The sequence below is a fragment of the Pavona decussata genome, unplaced genomic scaffold (assembly GCF_977016875.1).
Source record: "Pavona decussata unplaced genomic scaffold, jaPavDecu1.1 SCAFFOLD_192, whole genome shotgun sequence".
In the NCBI taxonomy this organism is placed as follows: domain Eukaryota; kingdom Metazoa; phylum Cnidaria; class Anthozoa; order Scleractinia; family Agariciidae; genus Pavona; species Pavona decussata.
In genome coordinates, this window is record NW_028145601.1 from 1442861 (window position 1) to 1468224 (window position 25364).

Below are 25364 nucleotides of genomic sequence, written 5' to 3' on the forward strand. Positions count from 1 at the left end.
AAGGAACTCAAACATCGCCAAGTGGTTGAATATTGTTGCTATCCTTTCCGGCGTCGGTATTATCGTCTATGTGATTGTTCATTTTACTGTCCTGGTTCACAGAGTCGTTAGAACTGTTAACTGAATGGCTCAAATCTGTAGGCGCTAGAAATTCCTTTAGCGCTTCTGATTGGCCGGATATGTGCATAGCTTGTTTTAACACAATTTTTTTAACTTCTTCATTTTATTTTATTGTTTATTTTTTATTGTTTACTTTTGTTTATTTTTATTCTTTATTTTTCAAGTAGCGACGTCAAAATTTAGCTGATACATGTCACTATCTTCAGTTTTAAACGCGCTTCAAAAATGCATTACAATGAAGCCATAAGTATCTGCATTAAAGGGACTATGTCACCCCAGGCGCATGCGCGCGTTGAAGAGAAACACTTTGAAATCGTTGGCCCAACTTTTTTAAATACTGTCGGAGGGTTCAGGAAGCTGTCATTTGTCTGAATCGCGTTGATCTTCGGAAAAGTTAGCTGAATTTTTTTTATTTACAAACGATATTTTTTAAAACTTTTGCAATGGAGGGAAAGCAAACTACCGCCACGAGATGTATGCATGTTTGTCTCAACCGGACTCCACTGCGCATGTACCCCAGCTGACATAGCCCTTTTAATGGACGTCCTTGAAGAAATGGCGAGAAAGTGTCGTCTCAATACACGCACAACCTCTACTAAAGTAGACGTTGGGTGTGAAAAAAGTTTATTAGTGTTTTGCTAAAAGTCAAAGGGTCTGTTAACAATAAAGAACAATTAGATTTTTTGGATTTTTACATGTACGTTTTAATTGATATTATTTGTAGAATATCGTAGTTTTTAACTTTGCATTTTCTTTTAGGTTTGTTAGTGTTTCTACACTATTTAGTGGTACCCTCTTAAAATGAAGGGCTTACTTACTTACTTACTTACTTACTTACTTACTTACTTACTTACTTACTTACTTACTTACTTACACTACACGATGACAATGTAGGTTTAGCTTGAAAAACATTAGCCTAATATTTTTCAAGTTTCAATCGAAACCGGCCTACCCTGTCTCTGGCCAGAGGCACTAATCGACAGTTTTATAGTACTGGGGTGATAATTTTTGACAAACTTGACAATTATTTTGTTATTTCTGCCGACAGTCAAACATTTTTGGGTTTTCAAATGACAGCACCTGAGGATCACATATGCTACCTTCTTAGAGCTTTGCAGTCCGTTTTATTATATCTCAATCTTGTTCTTTTCCAACGTTCTGCATACGCGGGGTACCGGTTTTGGGTACGATTTTGCTAGTTTTAATTTTGAAGATATAGATAACAGGATGCAAGACGGGGTGAGGTGTTTTACAGTATAAGGACACAGTAGGTCCGAATGAAATCAGAATCGGCTTTATTGTGGTTTGCTCAAAACGTTGATCTCGAAGCGAGGAAATTTAAGAAACATTCTAGAGAGGGGTACCCATGCGAGTTGTGAATGTCCCACTACTCTCTGTCCCTGAGGTTTATAACCTTACGTAAGCTTTCATAACAATTCTTAACATTGCGGTAAGCTTCTCATATATTCTGGAGCTCAATTTCAACGGCGTGGAAATGACTATCACTTGCTTAAATTTTGTTCAAAATTTGGCTTCCGCTTCCTTGTTATGGTTTGCCGATCAAGTTCGTTTTTCTGTTGTAAATTTACAGAACAACAACCTAACCCCATAATCCATTTCTAACCGTCAAATGGGACAAAATCTTATGTTAATGTCAACAACTTAAATGAAACTGCTATCGATCACTTCGCGGCATGCGGTAAGCGATTACAGAGGGAACATTCAGCATCGCGTGCGCTCTGACAAACTGGAGCATTTGCAAAGTTCATTCATCAATTAAAACAAAGCTACACAGTGATCTCGTCATACATTGCGCAGTCTCAGAAACTTGCAAACCGTGGAAGATTTAGTTGAGTGACACTTTGGGCATGGGGTGTTTGGCGGAGGATAAACATCTTTGGAGTAGCTTGGAGTGAGACTGCGTTGGTTTTCTCTTCCTCTCCTCCCGAAATACAGGTATGTTTTAAACCACGCAGTTTGCTCTAATTGTTTAGGATCTATTGTATCTGCATTTCCCAGTTGACCACTTTCAAAAAGCTTTTGCAATTGCTCGCTTATGATAGGAGTTTTATGAACAACTAGACGAACTTTTCCCTATTTCATCAGATTTTTACAGATTTGTTAATAGGTGCTTGCTTCAAAGATCTATGAATGGCCGCTCGGATGGCTTTAAGTGAAGAAACTTTAAACGGTACGCCATTTGTTTGTCTCACTGACACATAAAACCTCTGCAAACACGTGTTTAATCCGGCTTTGGTTTGTTGTTCAATGGGTGTTGTATTTCTTTCTGGGTTGAAAACCAGTCTAAAACAAAACAAGAACCACAATTGTTACTTTTCTTTGACAACTTTGCTTTGTTTACTCACGGACCTAAGTAAGCTTACGCGTAATTTGTTGTTGGTTTTAAATAAAGCATTTTATTTCGGAAATTGTTCTGCACTTTCCTTTAAAAATCTTTATTCCATGCTTTGTAGCTTTCTTTGTTTTTTTTCTGGAATGGCACTTTGAAAAACGTTTTGTGCGTCTCCTTCACAAATTTCACGAAAACGCGAAGGGGAAGCAATTTTCACTGACAGCTGACGGCACCTGTGAAGCCAATCAGATTGCGCGTTTACTTGATAGTCGGTTACTGAGGTATGCTAATTTGGTTTATCTAAATTCCACATCAGACCATCGCCATGGCACATCTATTTATTAGAATTTAAATACAAGAAGTAAAAACCAATTCATTGGACCATATATAATAAGCTTTTACTGTCCTTTTTACCACATATATCGTAATTCTTTGCAAGAAATTGGTACTGCACAAAAATTTATTTTGCTCGTGTTCACACCGTATCTCAACACTTGCTGTTCAGTACTTCTCAACTTACGAATCGATTAAACTACTGGCCAATGTCATTTATGTGTGCGTAGCGCTTAGCTGTGTGTTCGTCTTAAGTCGGCCAATGATACACAGTTCAACATCTGACGAGCAACAAATGTTGCAACTGCTTGTGTATCATGATGTTGAACGCTGAAATATCCCGTTCAACACGTTGAAAGTTGTTGAACGAAAGGAGCTGGGCTCTATTCCGTTCAACAAGTTGCCGCTCAACAAATGTTGAACCGTGTATTATTTGCTTTAGACGAAACAGAAAAAGCAAACAAAAAATGTTCTGAGCTAAATCAGGCATACTGCAGTCCAACCTCTTTAAAGAAGCCCTCTATTTAACTTCTGTTGAGGACCATTAACTTCTATCAGTTGGTCACCCCTATAAACCGGGTGCCTGTTTTTCAGAAGAGTGGTCACTTGATAGAGATTTGAGTGTTCGCGTATAAGACAATCAAATGCATACAGTATTGCAAATCGCACCACATTTTTACAACCTCATTTGCAAATTCATCTGTGGTGAAGTCATACTCCTTTCCACTAAGACAAGGTTTGTTATCAGTTAACGTGCACCTAAATAATATCTGAGCTTTGCTGGCACAGATCAACAGACCCAATGCACTGTCTTTTCTAGTGAGCATGGGCAACATTTCATAACATTTCCGATCAAGCTTGTGACCAGCTTTTACACAAACAGCCAATAACTCCTGTCTTTGGGTTCCCTGTTTTTTTCTCAACGACTATGTCAGGCACAAGGCATTTGTTCAAGGGTAGTGTCATTGTTGGAGAGGACCTGCCTGCAAGTAGTTGCTTTTCCTTAGATTCGTAAAGTGCTCAACAGTAAGGAGCTTTGTAGTTAAGTAATCAGTCCATGTTCAGGAAAAACTGAGGCACGATAGGCCTGTTTCGAAAAAGCGTTGCCTTCTCTCTTCAAGTGCGAGTTGAATGGCCAAGATCTGGTCTTTTATAGCGAGGGTTTCATGCGTGTTTTAACAGGTATGCATTGGCGTGCAGGCATGTGCTTGTTAACTCGTTTCTTTTGTTTAGGGAACTGCGATGCGGCTCGCACAGGATGAAGTACTTCTCAGTGGTGCAAAGATTGCATTTTTTGTTAGAGTTTGAGTACGGCTGGGCCCGTGCCACTATTTCCCACGTGATGGTAAATTCTATGTTGTTTTCTTTTAGGCGCCAGATATCCTTAGTCAGCTCCGTTGCGTTCTTTTTCTTCGGTTCTTTGAAAGACGACAGGTGGTTTCGGTAGCGAGTCTTAAATTCAGTCGCGGTAAGACCCACGTAAGATTCCTTCCCATAGGGGGTTGTTACGACAGCCCGATAGATGACGTTTTTTGTCAAGCATTCTTCGGCTAAAGGGCATTTTGCCTTGACCCTACAATTACATGTTCTGGTTGTAATTGTTGCATCGCCTTTAAGCTGAAAAAACACGCTTAAGATAAGCTACTCGTGCATGCCCAACTTGCAAAGTAAAATAAGCGCGCACAACAAGAACATGCTTAAAGGCGATGAAACAACCACAAACAGGAGGGAAGGGAGGGTTTTGTAGCCTAATCAACTTAGCCCAATTTGCTGTTAATTTCCTAGACCAGAGTTACTTCTTGCCCTGTGACCTCCCCCATAAAGTCAAATGCTGTTGACAATCAATTGGATCAATCTGACACCAAGCCTGGAGTGTGGCCTAAAGGCAAGTGAGTGACTTGCAAGTTTGTGTGAAAAGCAGAGGGGTTGGGAGAGCATTGTTATTAGCCTAAGTCAGGCAGAACGTTTCATCACTGTTAAGATTTAAGTGCAGGTATGTTGTTTAAAATCCAGCTAGATATTATCAGTCAATGTAAGTGAGCTGATCCCGACTTGAGCTGCTGCATGCTAGCCTAGTGAGTTTTGCCTTCGAACTCAATTTTTTCCTTCCAGGGACCTATTTGCGTGTGATAATTATTAAAATGATATAAGTGGAATGATGAAAATATAAGCTTTTCTTGCAAGTCCTGCTTTTGTAAATCACAGTTGTTTTGTCTAGCAATGTACCTGCAAACACGACAGTAAGATTAAAAGAAACAACATAAAATAAAACATGATTGTTCAAGCCTTACTGAGACCTTTAAGTTGTTTTCCTGTCAGGTCCATTCGCTCCCGTTTTCCACTGTCGCGTAAATTTTACGTGCGTACAGACGTGCATTGAGCTGGCTTTACGTACCTAAATAAAATAAGAAGCGATCTATCAGTCGCGTGCATAAACGTAAAAAGTTGAATGCTGTTCAACTTTTTACATTTACGCACGCCGCTCATACATCGCGTCTTATTTTATTTACGTACGTAAAGCCAGCTCAATTCACGTCTGTACGCAACTAAAATTTACGCCACAGTGGAACTCCACCTTAAGGCATTCGCAGAAAGTCTGATTGTGTGGATTAGCTAGGTAAACTTACGGTATTTAACTGAAAGGACGTTTTCTCACAAAGAAGTGCGAAAATAACAACATAAGTTAAGCGATGGTTCTTGAAACGAACAACTTCACAGCTAGAATAATCAATGACATCGCTAATTCGAAAATATTTCGTTCTCGATCTAACGCAAACACGACAGTGAAATTAAAAGAAACAACATAAAATAAAACATGATTGTTCAAGACTTACTGAGACCTTGAAGTTGTTTTCCTGTCAGGTCCATTCGCTCCCCAGCAAAGTCACAACTGATACCGTTCTGTCGATCGCCTGAATCGCTGATCCACTGACCGCGCGCTTATTTCTCTTCGCAAAGAAGGCCTGAAAGTCAATGTAATCATCCTGTTAATGTGATCATCATGTTACATGTTGTCGCCGAAACGTCATGTTTTAATCTCGCTACTTTTTATTCTGAAATAATACAACAGTCCTGGCAAAAGAAACCTCTGACACCGCAGGTCTCTTATGCCAGCGGAGATGGTCTTGTGCTCAGTCCGACAAAGAGGGAGGGGAAAGCCGGCCCCTAGACCTTTTTAGGCAAACCCCTTTCGGCTAGCGCTCACATCTGATGTCTAAAATTGAGTTGCATCTACATATAACATGAACAGCTGTCTTCCAAGTGGTACGTCTTGAGGTACATGCTAAAACTCAGAAAATGAATAAAGAAATACCTCGTTGTTTATTTCAACAAAATGGTCAGGCAATGATCAAAAGTATGAAAAGCTAGGAGGAAAAACACACTTGTGATTAGTTCACGGTCAAGCGCATGCGCGAGCAGACCGGCTCAAAAATAAATTGTACGGGTCGACACTAAATTCGATGCGACCTTGTGGTGGAACAATCTGTTGAAATCGCGCCCGAATTTGGATCATCCGCTCTTCGTTCTTCACTTTTTATAATCTTTGTTTCCTGTTGTAAATATAAGTTCGATTTTTGTAAGGTTAAAAGTGTTTTAGCATCCGAAAACCACATTTTTGTCGATGGCGCGGCCGACCGGTGACGGGACGTTCTGTGGACTCTCTGGAAGCACAGAAGTTAAGCGGACAGAGTGGAGTGGATGTAGAAATCCTGTGCGGTTAACAAGATACGTCCACCAAACGTGGAAAATTGGTAAAGGGATAAGTCTGTTTAAAATAGACAACGATTTCGCGGCACATCTGCATTCGCTGGAAATGGCAAAGGTCACCAACTGGCTTTGGATGAACTCGCGAGGATTTTCTAGATTTCAATCGTACTGTTTGTTCATATGGAATTCAACTGTCAAAAACGGAGAATTCGACGGACAAACAGCATCAAACATCAATGTTTTGCTTTGGATGGAAAAAATTGTACAACAGTGAGACGCGAAGCCAATAAATATGAGATCAAATGTGCGAGTTAGTTGTATTCTATTAGCGGGCTCGAATAGCGGGCAGTAGAAAAAAATCCAAAAGATTTGCGGCAAACTACAAAATCTATTGTAAGGTATTCATTTATCTATACAATTATGGTCATTTCGAATGGCAAACGCAGTTTTGATTTGCCACTATGGAGAGTTTTCTCAAATGCATTCCAGCATCTCGGAAGGACGCTCAGTGGTGTTGTTACTAAACAGTCGCATCGCTTCTTGAAGCTTGCGGATTTCTCGTTCTTCGCCTTCTCGCTGGTCTAATAAAATCAGGTTATCGAGTGTACACACTATATAGGAAGTTTATCACTGAATGCTGATGAAATACTGGATTTAGGGAGCTTCTCGGCTTTTCGAACCGTGCGTAATAAAAAAAGGTCGATGCCGCGAGATATCGACATTGTACTAAAATAAAACCGTATACGTTCGCATAAGTTCTGGCATTTCTTGAATGTCCAACCGGCGCTGCAAAAATCCCCATGTGTTTTACATGGACAGCCTTTTTGTTTCTTTCTGAAACGTGACCAAAACACTGGCCGGTCATGTCAGTTTTATTTTTATGCCAGCAAGTTATACCGAAGACTTGCCCGCCATATCCCGCCGGTGTTGTGTACTCGCTTCTAATTGGTCCAAAAACAATTGGCTTGACAGCGCTTACCTTATCGCTCGCACATGCGCCGAACCGTGAAACTCTCCCTTTAACGACAAGAGAATCTTTTCATTATTTTAATTTTGTATTATAAAAGAAAAACGCTCAATGTATGATTGTGATTGTTCATTCTAGCCAAGGCTTGGCATCCGTACAGACCGACGTTGTAGTTCAGTTTTTCATCTCAGTTAACCCTTTAACCTCTAATATCAAAGAACAAATTCTCCCATCTTGTCCCGTTACTTTTCTTATTAAAGTACTGTGGAGAAGTTATTAAAATACAGCGGTCTAGTTCTCACAAGGAAAAACGCTTCTAGGAAAGCATTAGTGAAACTAAGAATAAGCAGCCACAAGCTTTTGATTGAAACAGGAAGATACGACAACATACCCCGTAATGAAAGGGTGTCTAATGTTTGCAACCGTAAAACCATTGAAGACGAAATTCATTTTTTATTAGATTGCCCAAGTTACTCTTCTTTAAGAGATATGTTCTTTTCTAAAATAGAACCTAGCCTTCCATTAACACGACTATTAGTAAAAGAAACTTTACTATCGCATATAATGAACTCAACAGACTATTTTATAAACACTCAATTAATTTCATTTGTTACCTCGTGCTTCGAATTGAGAGACAAACTTCTCTCCGGAATGATTACTTCTACTGTATGAAAAGTTTAAAATAAGCAAAGACTTCAGTTACTTTATTTTATTTTATTTTAAGTTATCTTAAGAATTAGTTAACGAATCAATAATTAGCTATGAATAGCTTTTGCAATACTGTATTTGTTATAGTCATGCAAATAAAGCTTGTTGTTGTTGTTGTTGTTGTATCGTCGCAAAAGAACGGTCTCGGTTTTTTAAGTGCACCTATGCCAGAGGAGATAATCTTGGCAGTCTTATTAACATGTTTGGACTACGAAAGATTTTGATCGATGTAAAGTCCTAAGGATTTGGTGTGGGGCACTCTATCAATTTCGTGACCTTCAATTTGCACAGTAAGTGAATGGCCACTTGTAGTACTAGCCAGTCTCTGCCGTGAGCCTATTAACATTAATTCCGTTTTGACAATATTCAGGCTGAGCTTATTTACATTGAGCCATTCATGAAGGTTAGCTAGTACTGCTTAGCTAATACCGCTTAATACAGGACCTCTAATATCAAAGAACAAATTCTCCTATCTTGTCCCGTTACTTTTCTTATAAAAAGTACTGTGGAGATTTTACAGGGCCGTACATAGCGCGGGGGCTGCCCCCTCCAGGAAAACTCAATTTGTTTCTAACATCACACTGATCACAAGAAAATCGACTTATTGACTGAAAAAATATTCCTTCGATGTGAATTCCAAATGACTATTTTGGAAAATCTTTTGAAGCAAAAGCCAGTACCAATAACCAGTTTTCTTATGAAAATAATGATTTTGTCAGTTTGGGCTGCCTATGGTTTAGAATTCGGTGTGTAAATAAAGACTGACAAGCCTACGTCACTTTCTGGCGCTTGTTTTAGCCTTTTTAAATCTAGCTTATACAAGTAGGTTTTTTTTTTAAAGGGGTGAATTGGTTTTAAAAGCCTGCGCTGCTCGCAAGTATTTGTAGCGGGTTTGGATTTAGCCATCATATGTTCATCATCCGAGAGGTCATTTTCACCTAACGATTTTTCAGTTTCCTCTTTGAATTCTCTTCGTTTTGAGTATGACCTCTTATTCCGTGTGTTCAACGACGTTGTTGTTATACCACATAGGGCATTTCAGCTGGGTTTGGCTTGGCTCTTTTAAGTGCTTGATAGTTTTAACTGCCTTTCTTGTTGAGATTTGGGTAATGTTAGGACAGGAATTAATCATTGCTTGTATCGTGCAATGAGCTTCATTCTGTAATTGCTGCAATGCCGGGCGCGGATATTAGTGTTTGTCACAAGCAGTTGTGTTTCTTGGCACGGCTATTTGGTTTTTTAGTTCTCTAGTAATCGTTGTAGCGTGTTATAGAGCTGTGCAACGTGTCACAGTAATACTGAAAAGGCTTGAATTGTATTTAAATAACGAGTGTGTTTTTGCAAATGCTTCGCTCCACTGATATAGTGCGTTTGAATTGTGGAGGCTCAGTCAGTTTTCTCCCTTTGTTTGCAGCAGTGCATAGACTGTGTTTTAAAATGAGAGACAATATTTGCTTCAAGCTAAACAAGATGTTAACTCCATAAAAAGACCGTAAACGTCTTAGAGGCAACTTTTTGTGTATTAAGCGGTCAAAAAATACAGGGAAATGTATGGAAAGTTCAAAACACGACTGGACGCTTTCCGTCACGGTTACATCCCTCCAATTTTTTTCTTAAAATCCTTTTTCTAGTGCCAAAAGTTTCCAATTCATGAATTTTTTAGAAGCGATGTTTTATGGAAATTATTTGACATCGGATTTCCATACAAACACTTTTATTTCAAGCCTGTTATTTTTCAGAAGCGATGTTTTATGAAAATTATTTGACATCGGATTTCCATACAAACACTGTTATTTCAAGCCTGTTTGCCTACCCGTCAAAATGGCCTCGAAAACCGCGATAAGGCCTATTCTAGAAAGTAACTAAAGGTGGATTTCCACTGTCGCGTAAATTTTACGTGCGTACAGAAATGAATTTAGCTGGTTTTTACGTACGTAAATAGAATAAGAAGCGATGTATGAGCAAAAAGTTGAGTGCTGTTCAACTTCTTAAAGGTGGATTTCCACTGTCGCGTAAATTTTACGTGCGTACAGACGTGCATTGAGCTGGCTTTACGTACCTAAATAAAATAAGAAGCGATCTATCAGTCGCGTGCATAAACGTAAAAAGTTGAATGCTGTTCAACTTTTTACATTTACGCACGCCGCTCATACATCGCGTCTTATTTTATTTACGTACGTAAAGCCAGCTCAATTCACGTCTGTACGCAACTAAAATTTACGCCACAGTGGAACTCCACCTTAAGGCATTCGCAGAAAGTCTGATTGTGTGGATTAGCTAGGTAAACTTACGGTATTTAACTGAAAGGACGTTTTCTCACAAAGAAGTGCGAAAATAACAACATAAGTTAAGCGATGGTTCTTGAAACGAACAACTTCACAGCTAGAATAATCAATGACATCGCTAATTCGAAAATATTTCGTTCTCGATCTAACGCAAACACGACAGTGAAATTAAAAGAAACAACATAAAATAAAACATGATTGTTCAAGACTTACTGAGACCTTTAAGTTGTTTTCCTGTCAGGTCCATTCGCTCCCCAGCAAAGTCACAACTGATACCGTTCTGTCGATCGCCTGAATCGCTGATCCACTGACCGCGCGCTTATTTCTCTTCGCAAAGAAGGCCTGAAAGTCAATGTAATCATCCTGTTAATGTGATCATCATGTTACATGTTGTCGCCGAAACGTCATGTTTTAATCTCGCTACTTTTTATTCTGAAATAATACAACAGTCCTGGCAAAAGAAACCTCTGACACCGCAGGTCTCTTATGCCAGCGGAGATGGTCTTGTGCTCAGTCCGACAAAGAGGGAGAGGAAAGCCGGCCCCTAGACCTTTTTTTTTTTGTGATAAAAGTTTATTTACACAGTGAGCCAAAGGGCCCACTGATAAAAAGATCAACTGTTACAAGCAATTACAAGTAAACTGAGAAAAAGAAAGCTAATCATTAATGACAATAATTATTACAAGTGTTACAATGCCTTCTAAACTTAAGCAAGCACTAAAACGAACAAAGGGAAAAAAACGCGAAAAATATGCAAAATACAGATATACAGAAAAGCGCGAAAAATATGCAAAAAACAGTCATACAGCAAAAATGGCGCGAACAAAATACAAAACACAAAAAGAGCGGGAAAAATGCTAATGACTAAGCGAAAGCAGATTACGTAACTAAATTATAAAGGTAAATAACTACGAGAGGTAAATTACAAAATTATATCTCAAAAAAAAATTACAAAATTGAAATACTATATAGAAAAAAGTCAAAGATGAGAAATGCTATTTACAAGCAGAGAAAAAACAATGTTGTTCACAACCACAAGTAAATTCAAAGACTACAACAAAACAACTAATTACAATACAAGCGAAAGAGGCCCCGGGAGACATGGCCACAGCCAAGCCTCTCCCGCCCTAAAAAACACATATATACACTATATACAATGGTCAAGACCCAGTACAACCAATGAAGGCGATTAGGTCAAGAAAAAAGAAAAATAGAAAAAAAACAGGAAACAGGAAACAGGAAACGACCCAGTACAACCAATTAAGGCGACCGGGTCGAAAAAAACAAAAATATAAATAAAATTAAAACAGAAAAGAAATCTTGTCACCTGTGCCAACTTTACAAAGAACATCATTAACTGACCAGAAATACCTCACATGATCAATAGGCTCACCGCGAATTCGAAGTTGAATATCCTTAATAATTGTGTCAACAATAGCACGCGGAGGAAGGTAAGAATTCCTAAAAGTCGCCGAATTACGAGCATGCCAAACATGAAACAAGATGGTAGCAACGAGATAACGAAATAAAGATAAAGAAGGAGAAGACTGTAAAGGAGAAAACGGAAAAAGTACAGAGGAAAAGGACAAGGAAAAAGGGGAACCCAAAAGGCGGGAAAGAAAGGGCGCGAAAAAATCCCACACCTTTGTAACCCGGGGGCAATCAACAAAACAATGTTGCATTGTCTCAACGCGAGAACATGAAGCACACCTGTCGGAGTCGATAACACCCCAACACTTTAGTGTATATCGAACCCGAACAGCACAGTGAATAATCAACCAAATCAGATCATTCTTTTTATTCTCAATAATCTTTAGTCGAGATTTACGCCACACCGAAGCCCACCGGTTGATGGGGCGACCGACAACGGATCCCCAAAAACCAGCTGCAGAAGACCTAGGCGCGGCATCGGGAAAAACAACCAAAAGTAAATAAAGATTCTTACACGAAAAAACGTCGGGCAATGCACCATGTTTATCAAAGATTTGCTGGAAAAGAGAAATACAAGACCGATAAAAGTGAGAAGGTGTAGAAGAAACAGGAACAAGATTAGAAAGAAAACTAAATCGCGTGTCAAGTTTTTGCAGACGATTCCCGAGAAAATAACGAGCAAGAAAATGCCACTTTTGACTGCCAAAATCATCACGTAAACTAGAAAAATTAGACAAACGAAGAGCAGCACATTTGGCTCGAAAATCGACAACGTTGAGGCCGCCGCCACGAAGCGGCGCGCAACAACGCTGGCGACTAACATTTTCCGTTTTCCCTGGCCACACAAAAGACCAGACAATTTTATCATATGAATCAACAACCCACTGTGGGGGAATGATGATCTTGGCAGTGTGCCAAAAGCGGCTAGCGCCCAAGGCATTGATGATCATTGCACGACCTAAAAATGAGAGCTCTCTCTGTTTCCAAAGATTAACCACATTTTGTAACTTATCCAGCTTAGATTTCCAATTGTCAGACTCGACAGAAACAAGACCATTCGAAAAATAAACCCCCAAAATTTTCATTTTAAACACCCAAGTGAGACCGAAGGGGGAGGCACCATTAGTTCGCCACCTACCAAGCCACATAGCCTCGGACTTGGTAGTGTTGAGCTTGGCACCTGACCCCTTCTCGTAGACATTAACAACACGCAAGAGATGACAGAGAGAACGCTCACTTTTCACAAAATTCGTGGCATCATCTGCGTACTGGGAAACTTTAAATTGAAGGCCCCCGGCTCCAGGGAGCTGGAAACCTTCAATTTGTTTACATCTCCGAATCTGAGTTGACAAAACTTCCGAAACCAATACGTAAAGGAGCGGGGACAGGGGACAACCCTGACGAACACCCCTCCCGAGAAAAACAGGCATAGAAAGATTCCCATTACAAATTATGCGAGAAAAGACATCATTGTAGAAAAGAGCAACCCAATTACAAAAAGAAGGACCGAAACCGAATTTAGCTAAAGTTCTCATTAAAAATTCATGATCGACGCGATCAAAAGCTTTTTCCTGATCGAGAGTGACAAGAATACCGGGTTCGTCAGTTTTGTCAATCATGTCCAAAGTATCACGAATTAATTGCAGATTCGAAAATATACTACGACCCACTACGCCACACGTCTGATCCCGGTGAACGATGGAATTCATTACCGGTTTCAGACGTTCAGTAATCGCTTTTGAAGCCAGTTTGTAATCCGTATTCAAAAGCGATATGGGGCGCCAATTTTTCGGCAATCGTCTATCGTCCTTCTTGTACAGCAAGCGCAAGAGACTCTCGCGCTGGCTATACGTAAGAACACCCAGGCGATATCTCTCGTTCAGAACCAGAACGAGAAAATCACCCAGGTCATCCCAAAAAGACAAATAGAACTCGGTGGGCAAGCCGTCAGAGCCAGGCGATTTGCCGGTCTGAAGGCTCTTCAAAGCGGAGAAAAGCTCGTCTTTAGTAAATAAGCCCTCACAACTAGCACGCTCAATATCATTCAAAGAAAATTCCAAACTATCGATCAAATCGGTTTGGATCTGCATATCAATAGAATTATCTTTGGCATACAGATCACGATAAAAATTCACAAAAACCCGCTCAATATCAGCCTGGGAAGTTTTTTCGCTACCATCAGTATCAACAACAGAATCAAACGAGTTTTTCTCCGCACGCTGTTGTTCGAGGCGAAAGAAATAGCGCGTGGGCTTTTCTCCCTCCTCGATCCACTTGGCACGCGATCGAATTTTAGCGCCCTCCGCCTCACGAGAAATAAGAGACGAAAGAGCGCTTTCAACATCTCGCAATTCGGAAACGACAGAATTATCACCAGCATGGAAAGCATCTTTAGCACGAATTAAACGCTTAGTTAAAAAATTCCGCTCACGATTTAAAGACTGACGCTTACGTGTGCAGTAATTAATGCAAGCGGAACGAATGACAAGTTTCAGATCATCCCACCAAGCCCCCAGAGACTCAAAGTCGGAAATAACACTCTTTTGGCGATCAACAACAGAAGAAATTTCACGCTTGAACTCAGGATCAGCCAAAAGAGTGGTATTTAATCTCCAAACACCATCTCGCTTATTTGAAAAACCGTCAAAAGAAAAATCGAGAACTACATAATCATGGTCGGAAAAAACGCACGGTAAAACCTTGTTTGAACGGACAAATTTAAACAATGAACGAGACACCAAAAAACGATCAATACGAGTAGCTAGCGAGTAATCAGAATTAGACCAAGTAAAAGAAACACCGCGCGGATTCAATTTGCGCCAAACATCGATTAAACAAAAATCGGACAAAAAGGCACTAAGGCACTTTTTGTCCGGCAGCAAAGTATTAGCAGAATAACGATCTAATTTGTTATCAATACAATTAAAGTCACCAGCAATAACGCGAGAATCATTAGAAATAAAATAATCATGTAAACACTCAAAAAAGGTTTTACGCTCCGAGACAGTGTTTGGAGCATAGATGTTAACAATATTAAGACTAATAGGCCCTAGTAGCACCAATACACTTAAAACTCGCCCGTTAGAATCAAACAAAAAACGAGAGATATGGCCCGAAAATTTGGGAGAGACAAATAAAGCTACTCCAGCAGATTTGCCTCTCCCAAAGGACCAGAAACATTGTCCAGGCCAAGAATGCGAATTTTCATCCGCAAGACGTTTAGTAGACACATGCGTTTCTTGCAGTAAAAATAAATCATAATCTAGGCGCTCAAGCTCGCGCAAAACAGTGAATCGCTTAGCAGGGGTGCCAAGACCCCTAACATTTAAAGATAAAACTTTTAACGACATTGGTGCTGCTAGCGCCTAGAATGCCGCCTAGGCCTAACCTTTATAAAATCGTAATCTGACTCGTCCTCCTCTGAAGTTTTGTGGTCGCGATGATGATGGTGGTGGCGCCGGCTAGAGCGATCGCGCTCACCCTCGCGAGAGTAATCACGGTCGCGGTGGCGATCACGATCCCGGTCACGATCACGCGTACGCTCCCGATCACGGTCTCGATCACGACCCGCGCCGCGCTCCCGCGAGTGATCACGTTCACGCTCCGCCTTCTCATCAGAAACATGTTTCTTCTTGTTCTCGGATGGAGGTGGCTCACTTGCAGCCTTCTTAATAGGTTTCTTCGGAGGTTGCTTGACAGAGTCCTTAGACTTCGAATCACTGGTTTGCTGTTGCCTCGCAGAAAGCTGAGCAGAGCCAGCCCCCGCCGCCCTGGCAGCCTTAATAGCCTCTGCTTGCTCCGGAGAGCGAGCGACCACATTAGCATACGAGGGCGACGCGGCCGGCTGCGACATAATCTCCGGTTCATCTTCCAATAAAGGCTGACCAGGTTGAGTAACCACGTTGGCGCTGAACAATAGAAAGGGACAGGCTGAGATGTTATGTTCCTGGCAAAGGCAAATCGAGCAAAGGCGTGGTGATGTGCAATCTTCCTGGCGATGCCCCGGCGCCTCACAATTAAAACACCTCACAGACGAACATTTCGCTGCAACATGGCCAGTATCGCCGCAACGGCGACACATCTTAGGCTGGCTTGGATACCAAATACGTAGCAGTTCACCAGCAACGAAAATGGTCGGGGGTATTGCGAGATTTAGCCGCATTCTTGCAGTACGCACCCCGTTGTAAATGTTGTCGGCAACCATATCACGCCTAAACGAGAAAACCTTGCCATAATGCGAAAGACGACCAATTAGGGCAGTATCCGGTAACTCAGTCGGAGCTTCATAGATTTTAATGATTTGAATCCGGTTCTCACAGTCACCGAGAAAAACCGTGCAGCCAGATATCTTGACCGAAGGTACGCCAAGAGCGGCGTTTTTCGCGTCAGGAGATCTAAAACTGACGACCCACGTGTTGTTGGATGCGCGTCACTGGATTGATAAAATTTCGTCGACATCAATGCCGGCCGCATCGAAACCAACGATGATATCCTGGCTGGAACAAACCGTGTCCACAGAGAAAACGACGGACAACTCTTTGCGAAGCCTTATCCGATAAGTCTCCTTAAAATTCCACGTAAATTTTGGGGCAGATTCATATCTTGCCCCACTATTGAATAAATCACTGAGAACCTTCGGCACGCTCGGATGTTTCTCATGAATTTCAGCTGTTGGCTCGTGCGGCACGTCACAATCACCCCACTCCAAAGGTGACGGAGAAAACAATATGGGCGTGTCAGTTGGCTCATCAGGCATCTCTCCAGGGGACTCCTCATCAACAGCTTTACGAGAACTATTTCCATCGGCCGTTTTGTTCTTTTTGTTTGCCATGCTGACGCGGCAACAAAACACAAATCGGGACCAATCGTATCTAAGCCAAAAGGCCCGAGAAAGAATGACACCCTTTCGGCTAGCGGTCACATCTGATGTCTAAAATTGAGTTGCATCTACATATAACATGAACAGCTGTCTTCCAAGTGGTACGTCTTGAGGTACATGCTAAAACTCAGAAAATGAATAAAGAAATACCTCGTTGTTTATTTCAACAAAATGGTCAGGCAATGATCAAAAGTATGAAAAGCTAGGAGGAAAAACACACTTGTGATTAGTTCACGGTCAAGCGCATGCGCGAGCAGACCGGCTCAAAAATAAATTGTACGGGTCGACACTAAATTCGATGCGACCTTGTGGTGGAACAATCTGTTGAAATCGCGCCCGAATTTGGATCATCCGCTCCTCGTTCTTCACTTTTTATAATCTTTGTTTCCTGTTGTAAATATAAGTTCGATTTTTGTAAGGTTAAAAGTGTTTTAGCATCCGAAAACCACATTTTTGTCGATGGCGCGGCCGACCGGCGACGGGACGTTCTGTGGACTCTCTGGAAGCACAGAAGTTAAGCGGACAGAGTGGAGTGGATGTAGAAATCCTGTGCGGTTAACAAGATACGTCCACCAAACGTGGAAAATTGGTAAAGGGATAAGTCTGTTTAAAATAGACAACGATTTCGCGGCACATCTGCATTCGCTGGAAATGGCAAAGGTCACCAACTGGCTTTGGATGAACTCGCGAGGATTTTCTAGATTTCAATCGTACTGTTTGTTCATATGGAATTCAACTGTCAAAAACGGAGAATTCGACGGACAAACAGCATCAAACATCAGTGTTTTGCTTTGGATGGAAAAAATTGTACAACAGTGAGACGCGAAGCCAATAAAGATCAAATTCTCCCATCTTGTCCCGTTACTTTTCTTATTAAAGTACTGTGGAGAAGTTATTAAAATACAGCGGTTATTAAAATACAGCGGTCTAGTTCTCACAAGGAAAAACGCTTCTAGGAAAGCATTAGTGAAACTAAGAATAAGCAGCCGCAAGCTTTTGATTGAAACAGGAAGATACGACAACATACCCCGTAATGAAAGGGTGTCTAATGTTTGCAACCGTAAAACCATTGAAGACGAAATTCATTTTTTATTAGATTGCCCAAGTTACTCTTCTTTAAGAGATATGTTCTTTTCTAAAATAGAACCTAGCCTTCCATTAACACGACTATTAGTAAAAGAAACTTTACTATCGCATATAATGAACTCAACAGACTATTTTATAAACACTCAATTAATTTCATTTGTTACCTCGTGCTTCGAATTGAGAGACAAACTTCTCTCCGGAATGATTACTTCTACTGTATGAAAAGTTTAAAATAAGCAAAGACTTCAGTTACTTTATTTTATTTTATTTTAAGTTATCTTAAGAATTAGTTAACGAATCAATAATTAGCTATGAATAGCTTTTGCAATACTGTATTTGTTATAGTCATGCAAATAAAGCTTGTTGTTGTTGTTGTTGTTGTTGTATCGTCGCAAAAGAACGGTCTCGGTTTTTTAAGTGCACCTATGCCAGAGGAGATAATCTTGGCAGTCTTATTAACATGTTTGGACTACGAAAGATTTTGATCGATGTAAAGTCCTAAGGATTTGGTGTGGGGCACTCTATCAATTTCGTGACCTTCAATTTGCACAGTAAGTGAATGGCCACTTGTAGTACTAGCCAGTCTCTGCCGTGAGCCTATTAACATTAATTCCGTTTTGACAATATTCAGGCTGAGCTTATTTACATTGAGCCATTCATGAAGGTTAGCTAGTACTGCTTAGCTAATACCGCTTAATACAGGACCTCTAATATCAAAGAACAAATTCTCCTATCTTGTCCCGTTACTTTTCTTATAAAAAGTACTGTGGAGATTTTACAGGGCCGTACATAGCGCGGGGGCTGCCCCCTCCAGGAAAACTCAATTTGTTTCTAACATCACACTGATCACAAGAAAATCGACTTATTGACTGAAAAAATATTCCTTCGATGTGAATTCCAAATGACTATTTTGGAAAATCTTTTGAAGCAAAAGCCAGTACCAATAACCAGTTTTCTTATGAAAATAATGATTTTGTCAGTTTGGGCTGCCTATGGTTTAGAATTCGGTGTGTAAATAAAGACTGACAAGCCTACGTCACTTTCTGGCGCTTGTTTTAGCCTTTTTAAATCTAGCTTATACAAGTAGGTTTTTTTTTTAAAGGGGTGAATTGGTTTTAAAAGCCTGCGCTGCTCGCAAGTATTTGTAGCGGGTTTGGATTTAGCCATCATATGTTCATCATCCGAGAGGTCATTTTCACCTAACGATTTTTCAGTTTCCTCTTTGAATTCTCTTCGTTTTGAGTATGACCTCTTATTCCGTGTGTTCAACGACGTTGTTGTTATACCACATAGGGCATTTCAGCTGGGTTTGGCTTGGCTCTTTTAAGTGCTTGATAGTTTTAACTGCCTTTCTTGTTGAGATTTGGGTAATGTTAGGACAGGAATTAATCATTGCTTGTATCGTGCAATGAGCTTCATTCTGTAATTGCTGCAATGCCGGGCGCGGATATTAGTGTTTGTCACAAGCAGTTGTGTTTCTTGGCACGGCTATTTGGTTTTTTAGTTCTCTAGTAATCGTTGTAGCGTGTTATAGAGCTGTGCAACGTGTCACAGTAATACTGAAAAGGCTTGAATTGTATTTAAATAACGAGTGTGTTTTTGCAAATGCTTCGCTCCACTGATATAGTGCGTTTGAATTGTGGAGGCTCAGTCAATTTTCTCCCTTTGTTTGCAGCAGTGCATAGACTGTGTTTTAAAATGAGAGACAATATTTGCTTCAAGCTAAACAAGATGTTAACTCCATAAAAAGACCGTAAACGTCTTAGAGGCAACTTTTTGTGTATTAAGCGGTCAAAAAATACAGGGAAATGTATGGAAAGTTCAAAACACGACTGGACGCTTTCCGTCACGGTTACATCCCTCCAATTTTTTTCTTAAAATCCTTTTTCTAGTGCCAAAAGTTTCCAATTCATGAATTTTTTAGAAGCGATGTTTTATGGAAATTATTTGACATCGGATTTCCATACAAACACTTTTATTTCAAGCCTGTTATTTTTCAGAAGCGATGTTTTATGAAAATTATTTGACATCGGATTTCCATACAAACACTGTTATTTCAAGCCTGTTCGTCAAAATGGCCTCGAAAACCGTGATAAGGCCTATTCTAGAAAGTAACTAAAGGTGGATTTCCACTGTCGCGTAAATTTTACGTGCGTACAGAAATGAATTTAGCTGGTTTTTACGTACGTAAATAGAATAAGAAGCGATGTATGAGCAAAAAGTTGAGTGCTGTTCAACTTCTTAAAGGTGGATTTCCACTGTCGCGTAAATTTTACGTGCGTACAGACGTGCATTGAGCTGGCTTTACGTACCTAAATAAAATAAGAAGCGATCTATCAGTCGCGTGCATAAACGTAAAAAGTTGAATGCTGTTCAACTTTTTACATTTACGCACGCCGCTCATACATCGCGTCTTATTTTATTTACGTACGTAAAGCCAGCTCAATTCACGTCTGTACGCAACTAAAATTTACGCCACAGTGGAACTCCACCTTAAGGCATTCGCAGAAAGTCTGATTGTGTGGATTAGCTAGGTAAACTTACGGTATTTAACTGAAAGGACGTTTTCTCACAAAGAAGTGCGAAAATAACAACATAAGTTAAGCGATGGTTCTTGAAACGAACAACTTCACAGCTAGAATAATCAATGACATCGCTAATTCGAAAATATTTCGTTCTCGATCTAACGCAAACACGACAGTGAAATTAAAAGAAACAACATAAAATAAAACATGATTGTTCAAGACTTACTGAGACCTTGAAGTTGTTTTCCTGTTAGGTCCATTCGCTCCCCAGCAAAGTCACAACTGATACCGTTCTGTCGATCGCCTGAATCGCTGATCCACTGACCGCGCGCTTATTTCTCTTCGCAAAGAAGGCCTGAAAGTCAATGTAATCATCCTGTTAATGTGATCATCATGTTACATGTTGTCGCCGAAACGTCATGTTTTAATCTCGCTCCCTTTTATTCTGAAATAATACAACAGTCCTGGCAAAAGAAACCTCTGACACCGCAGGTCTCTTATGCCAGCGGAGATGGTCTTGTGCTCAGTCCGACAAAGAGGGAGAGGAAAGCCGGCCCCTAGACCTTTTTAGGCAAACCCCTTTCGGCTAGCGCTCACATCTGATGTCTAAGATTGAGTTGCATCTACATATAACATGAACAGCTGTCTTCCAAGTGGTACGTCTTGAGGTACATGCTAAAACTCAGAAAATGAATAAAGAAATACCTCGTTGTTTATTTCAACAAAATGGTCAGGCAATGATCAAAAGTATGAAAAGCTAGGAGGAAAAACACACTTGTGATTAGTTCACGGTCAAGCGCATGCGCGAGCAGACCGGCTCAAAAATAAATTGTACGGGTCGACACTAAATTCGATGCGACCTTGTGGTGGAACAATCTGTTGAAATCGCGCCCGAATTTGGATCATCCGCTCTTCGTTCTTCACTTTTTATAATCTTTGTTTCCTGTTGTAAATATAAGTTCGATTTTTGTAAGGTTAAAAGTGTTTTAGCATCCGAAAACCACATTTTTGTCGATGGCACGGCCGACCGGCGACGGGACGTTCTGTGGACTCTCTGGAAGCACAGAAGTTAAGCGGACAGAGTGGAGTGGATGTAGAAATCCTGTGCGGTTAACAAGATACGTCCACCAAACGTGGAAAATTGGTAAAGGGATAAGTCTGTTTAAAATAGACAACGATTTCGCGGCACATCTGCATTCGCTGGAAATGGCAAAGGTCACCAACTGGCTTTGGATGAACTCGCGAGGATTTTCTAGATTTCAATCGTACTGTTTGTTCATATGGAATTCAACTGTCAAAAACGGAGAATTCGACGGACTAACAGCATCAAACATCAGTGTTTTGCTTTGGATGGAAAAAATTGTACAACAGTGAGACGCGAAGCCAATAAATATGAGATCAAATGTGCGAGTTAGTTGTAGTCTATTAGCGGGCTCGAATAGCGGGCAGTAGAAAAAAATCCAAAAGGTTTGCGGCAAACTACAAAATCTATTGTAAGGTATTCATTTATCTATACAATTATGGTCATTTCGAATGGCAAACGCAGTTTTGATTTGCCACTATGGAGAGTTTTCTCAAATGCATTCCAGCATCTCGGAAGGACGCTCAGTGGTGTTGTTACTAAACAGTCGCATCGCTTCTTGAAGCTTGCGGATTTCTCGTTCTTCGCCTTCTCGCTGGTCTAATAAAATCAGGTTATCGAGTGTACACACTATATAGGAAGTTTATCACTGAATGCTGATGAAATACTGGATTTAGGGAGCTTCTCGGCTTTTCGAACCGTGCGTAATAAAAAAGGGTCGATGCCGCGAGATATCGACATTGTACTAAAATAAAACCGTATACGTTCGCATAAGTTCTGGCATTTCTTGAATGTCCAACCGGCGCTGCAAAAATCCCCATGTGTTTTACATGGACAGCCTTTTTGTTTCTTTCTGAAACGTGACCAAAACACTGGCCGGTCATGTCAGTTTTATTTTTATGCCAGCAAGTTATACTGAAGACTTGCCCGCCATATCCCGCCGGTGTTGTGTACTCGCTTCTAATTGGTCCAAAAACAATTGGCTTGACAGCGCTTACCTTATCGCTCGCACATGCGCCGAACCGTGAAACTCTCCCTTTAACGACAAGAGAATCTTTTCATTATTTTAATTTTGTATTATAAAAGAAAAACGCTCAATGTATGATTGTGATTGTTCATTCTAGCCAAGGCTTGGCATCCGTACAGACCGACGTTGTAGTTCAGTTTTTCATCTCAGTTAACCCTTTAACCTCTAATATCAAAGAACAAATTCTCCCATCTTGTCCCGTTACTTTTCTTATTAAAGTACTGTGGAGAAGTTATTAAAATACAGCGGTCTAGTTCTCACAAGGAAAAACGCTTCTAGGAAAGCATTAGTGAAACTAAGAATAAGCAGCCACAAGCTTTTGATTGAAACAGGAAGATACGACAACATACCCCGTAATGAAAGGGTGTCTAATGTTTGCAACCGTAAAACCATTGAAGACGAAATTCATTTTTTATTAGATTGCCCAAGTTACTCTTCTTTAAGAGATATGTTCTTTTCTAAAATAGAACCTAGCCTTCCATTAACACGACTATTAGTAAAAGAAACTTTACTATCGCATATAATGAACTCAACAGACTATTTTATAAACACTCAATTAATTTCATTTGTTACCTCGTGCTTCGAATTGAGAGACAAACTTCTCTCCGGAATGATTACTTCTACTGTATGAAAAGTTTAAAATAAGCAAAGACTTCAGTTACTTTATTTTATTTTATTTTAAGTTATCTTAAGAATTAGTTAACGAATCAATAATTAGCTATGAATAGCTTTTGCAATACTGTATTTGTTATAGTCATGCAAATAAAGCTTGTTGTTGTTGTTGTTGTTGTTGTATCGTCGCAAAAGAACGGTCTCGGTTTTTTAAGTGCACCTATGCCAGAGGAGATAATCTTGGCAGTCTTATTAACATGTTTGGACTACGAAAGATTTTGATCGATGTAAAGTCCTAAGGATTTGGTGTGGGGCACTCTATCAATTTCGTGACCTTCAATTTGTACAGTAAGTGAATGGCCACTTGTAGTACTAGCCAGTCTCTGCCGTGAGCCTATTAACATTAATTCCGTTTTGACAATATTCAGGCTGAGCTTATTTACATTGAGCCATTCATGAAGGTTAGCTAGTACTGCTTAGCTAAAACCGCTTAATACAGGACCTCTAATATCAAAGAACAAATTCTCCCATCTTGTCCCGTTACTTTTCTTATAAAAAGCACTGTGGAGATTTTACAGGGCCGTACATAGCGCGGGGGCTGCCCCCTCCAGGAAAACTCAAGTTGTTTCTAACATCACACTGATCACAAGAAAATCGACTTATTGACTGAAAAAATATTCCTTCGATGTGAATTCCAAATGACTATTTTGGAAAATCTTTTGAAGCAAAAGCCAGTACCAATAACCAGTTTTCTTATGAAAATAATGATTTTGTCAGTTTGGGCTGGCTATGGTTTAGAATTCGGTGTGTAAATAAAGACTGACAAGCCTACGTCACTTTCTGGCGCTTGTTTTAGCCTTTTTAAATCTAGCTTATACAAGTAGGTTTTTTTTTTTAAAGGGGTGAATTGGTTTTAAAAGCCTGCGCTGCTCGCAAGTATTTGTAGCGGGTTTGGATTTAGCCATCATATGTTCATCATCCGAGAGGTCATTTTCACCTAACGATTTTTCAGTTTCCTCTTTGAATTCTCTTCGTTTTGAGTATGACCTCTTATTCCGTGTGTTCAACGACGTTGTTGTTATACCACATAGGGCATTTCAGCTGGGTTTGGCTTGGCTCTTTTAAGTGCTTGATAGTTTTAACTGCCTTTCTTGTTGAGATTTGGGTAATGTTAGGACAGGAATTAATCATTGCTTGTATCGTGCAATGAGCTTCATTCTGTAATTGCTGCAATGCCGGGCGCGGATATTAGTGTTTGTCACAAGCAGTTGTGTTTCTTGGCACGGCTATTTGGTTTTTTAGTTCTCTAGTAATCGTTGTAGCGTGTTATAGAGCTGTGCAACGTGTCACAGTAATACTGAAAAGGCTTGAATTGTATTTAAATAACGAGTGTGTTTTTGCAAATGCTTCGCTCCACTGATATAGTGCGTTTGAATTGTGGAGGCTCAGTCAGTTTTCTCCCTTTGTTTGCAGCAGTGCATAGACTGTGTTTTAAAATGAGAGACAATATTTGCTTCAAGCTAAACAAGATGTTAACTCCATAAAAAGACCGTAAACGTCTTAGAGGCAACTCTTTGTGTATTAAGCGGTCAAAAAATACAGGGAAATGTATGGAAAGTTGAAAACACGACTGGACGCTTTCCGTCACGGTTACATCCCTCCAATTTTTTTCTTAAAATCCTTTTTCTAGTGCCAAAAGTTTCCAATTCATGAATTTTTTAGAAGCGATGTTTTATGGAAATTATTTGACATCGGATTTCCATACAAACACTTTTATTTCAAGCCTGTTATTTTTCAGAAGCGATGTTTTATGAAAATTATTTGACATCGGATTTCCATACAAACACTGTTATTTCAAGCCTGTTTGCCTACCCGTCAAAATGGCCTCGAAAACCGTGATAAGGCCTATTCTAGAAAGTAACTAAAGGTGGATTTCCACTGTCGCGTAAATTTTACGTGCGTACAGAAATGAATTTAGCTGGTTTTTACGTACGTAAATAGAATAAGAAGCGATGTATGAGCAAAAAGTTGAGTGCTGTTCAACTTCTTAAAGGTGGATTTCCACTGTCGCGTAAATTTTACGTGCGTACAGACGTGCATTGAGCTGGCTTTACGTACCTAAATAAAATAAGAAGCGATCTATCAGTCGCGTGCATAAACGTAAAAAGTTGAATGCTGTTCAACTTTTTACATTTACGCACGCCGCTCATACATCGCGTCTTATTTTATTTACGTACGTAAAGCCAGCT

The 25364-nt window shown here is 40.1% G+C and overlaps 1 pseudogene across 1 annotated transcript in view; it reads right to left on the reverse strand.

Annotated features, from left to right (window-relative positions):
- Nucleotides 1-5645: 5645 nt before the first annotated feature.
- The window catches only part of LOC146462098 (uncharacterized), a 35288-nt pseudogene continuing 15569 nt past the window's right edge, over nucleotides 5646-25364 (reverse strand). The window contains exons 5-8 of the transcript XR_014857263.1: nucleotides 20628-20750; nucleotides 15294-16904; nucleotides 10688-10816; nucleotides 5646-5769 (exon numbers count right to left, since the gene is read on the reverse strand). The product of XR_014857263.1 is annotated as an uncharacterized LOC146462098 (transcript). The remainder of the gene's footprint in view (nucleotides 5770-10687; nucleotides 10817-15293; nucleotides 16905-20627; nucleotides 20751-25364) is intronic.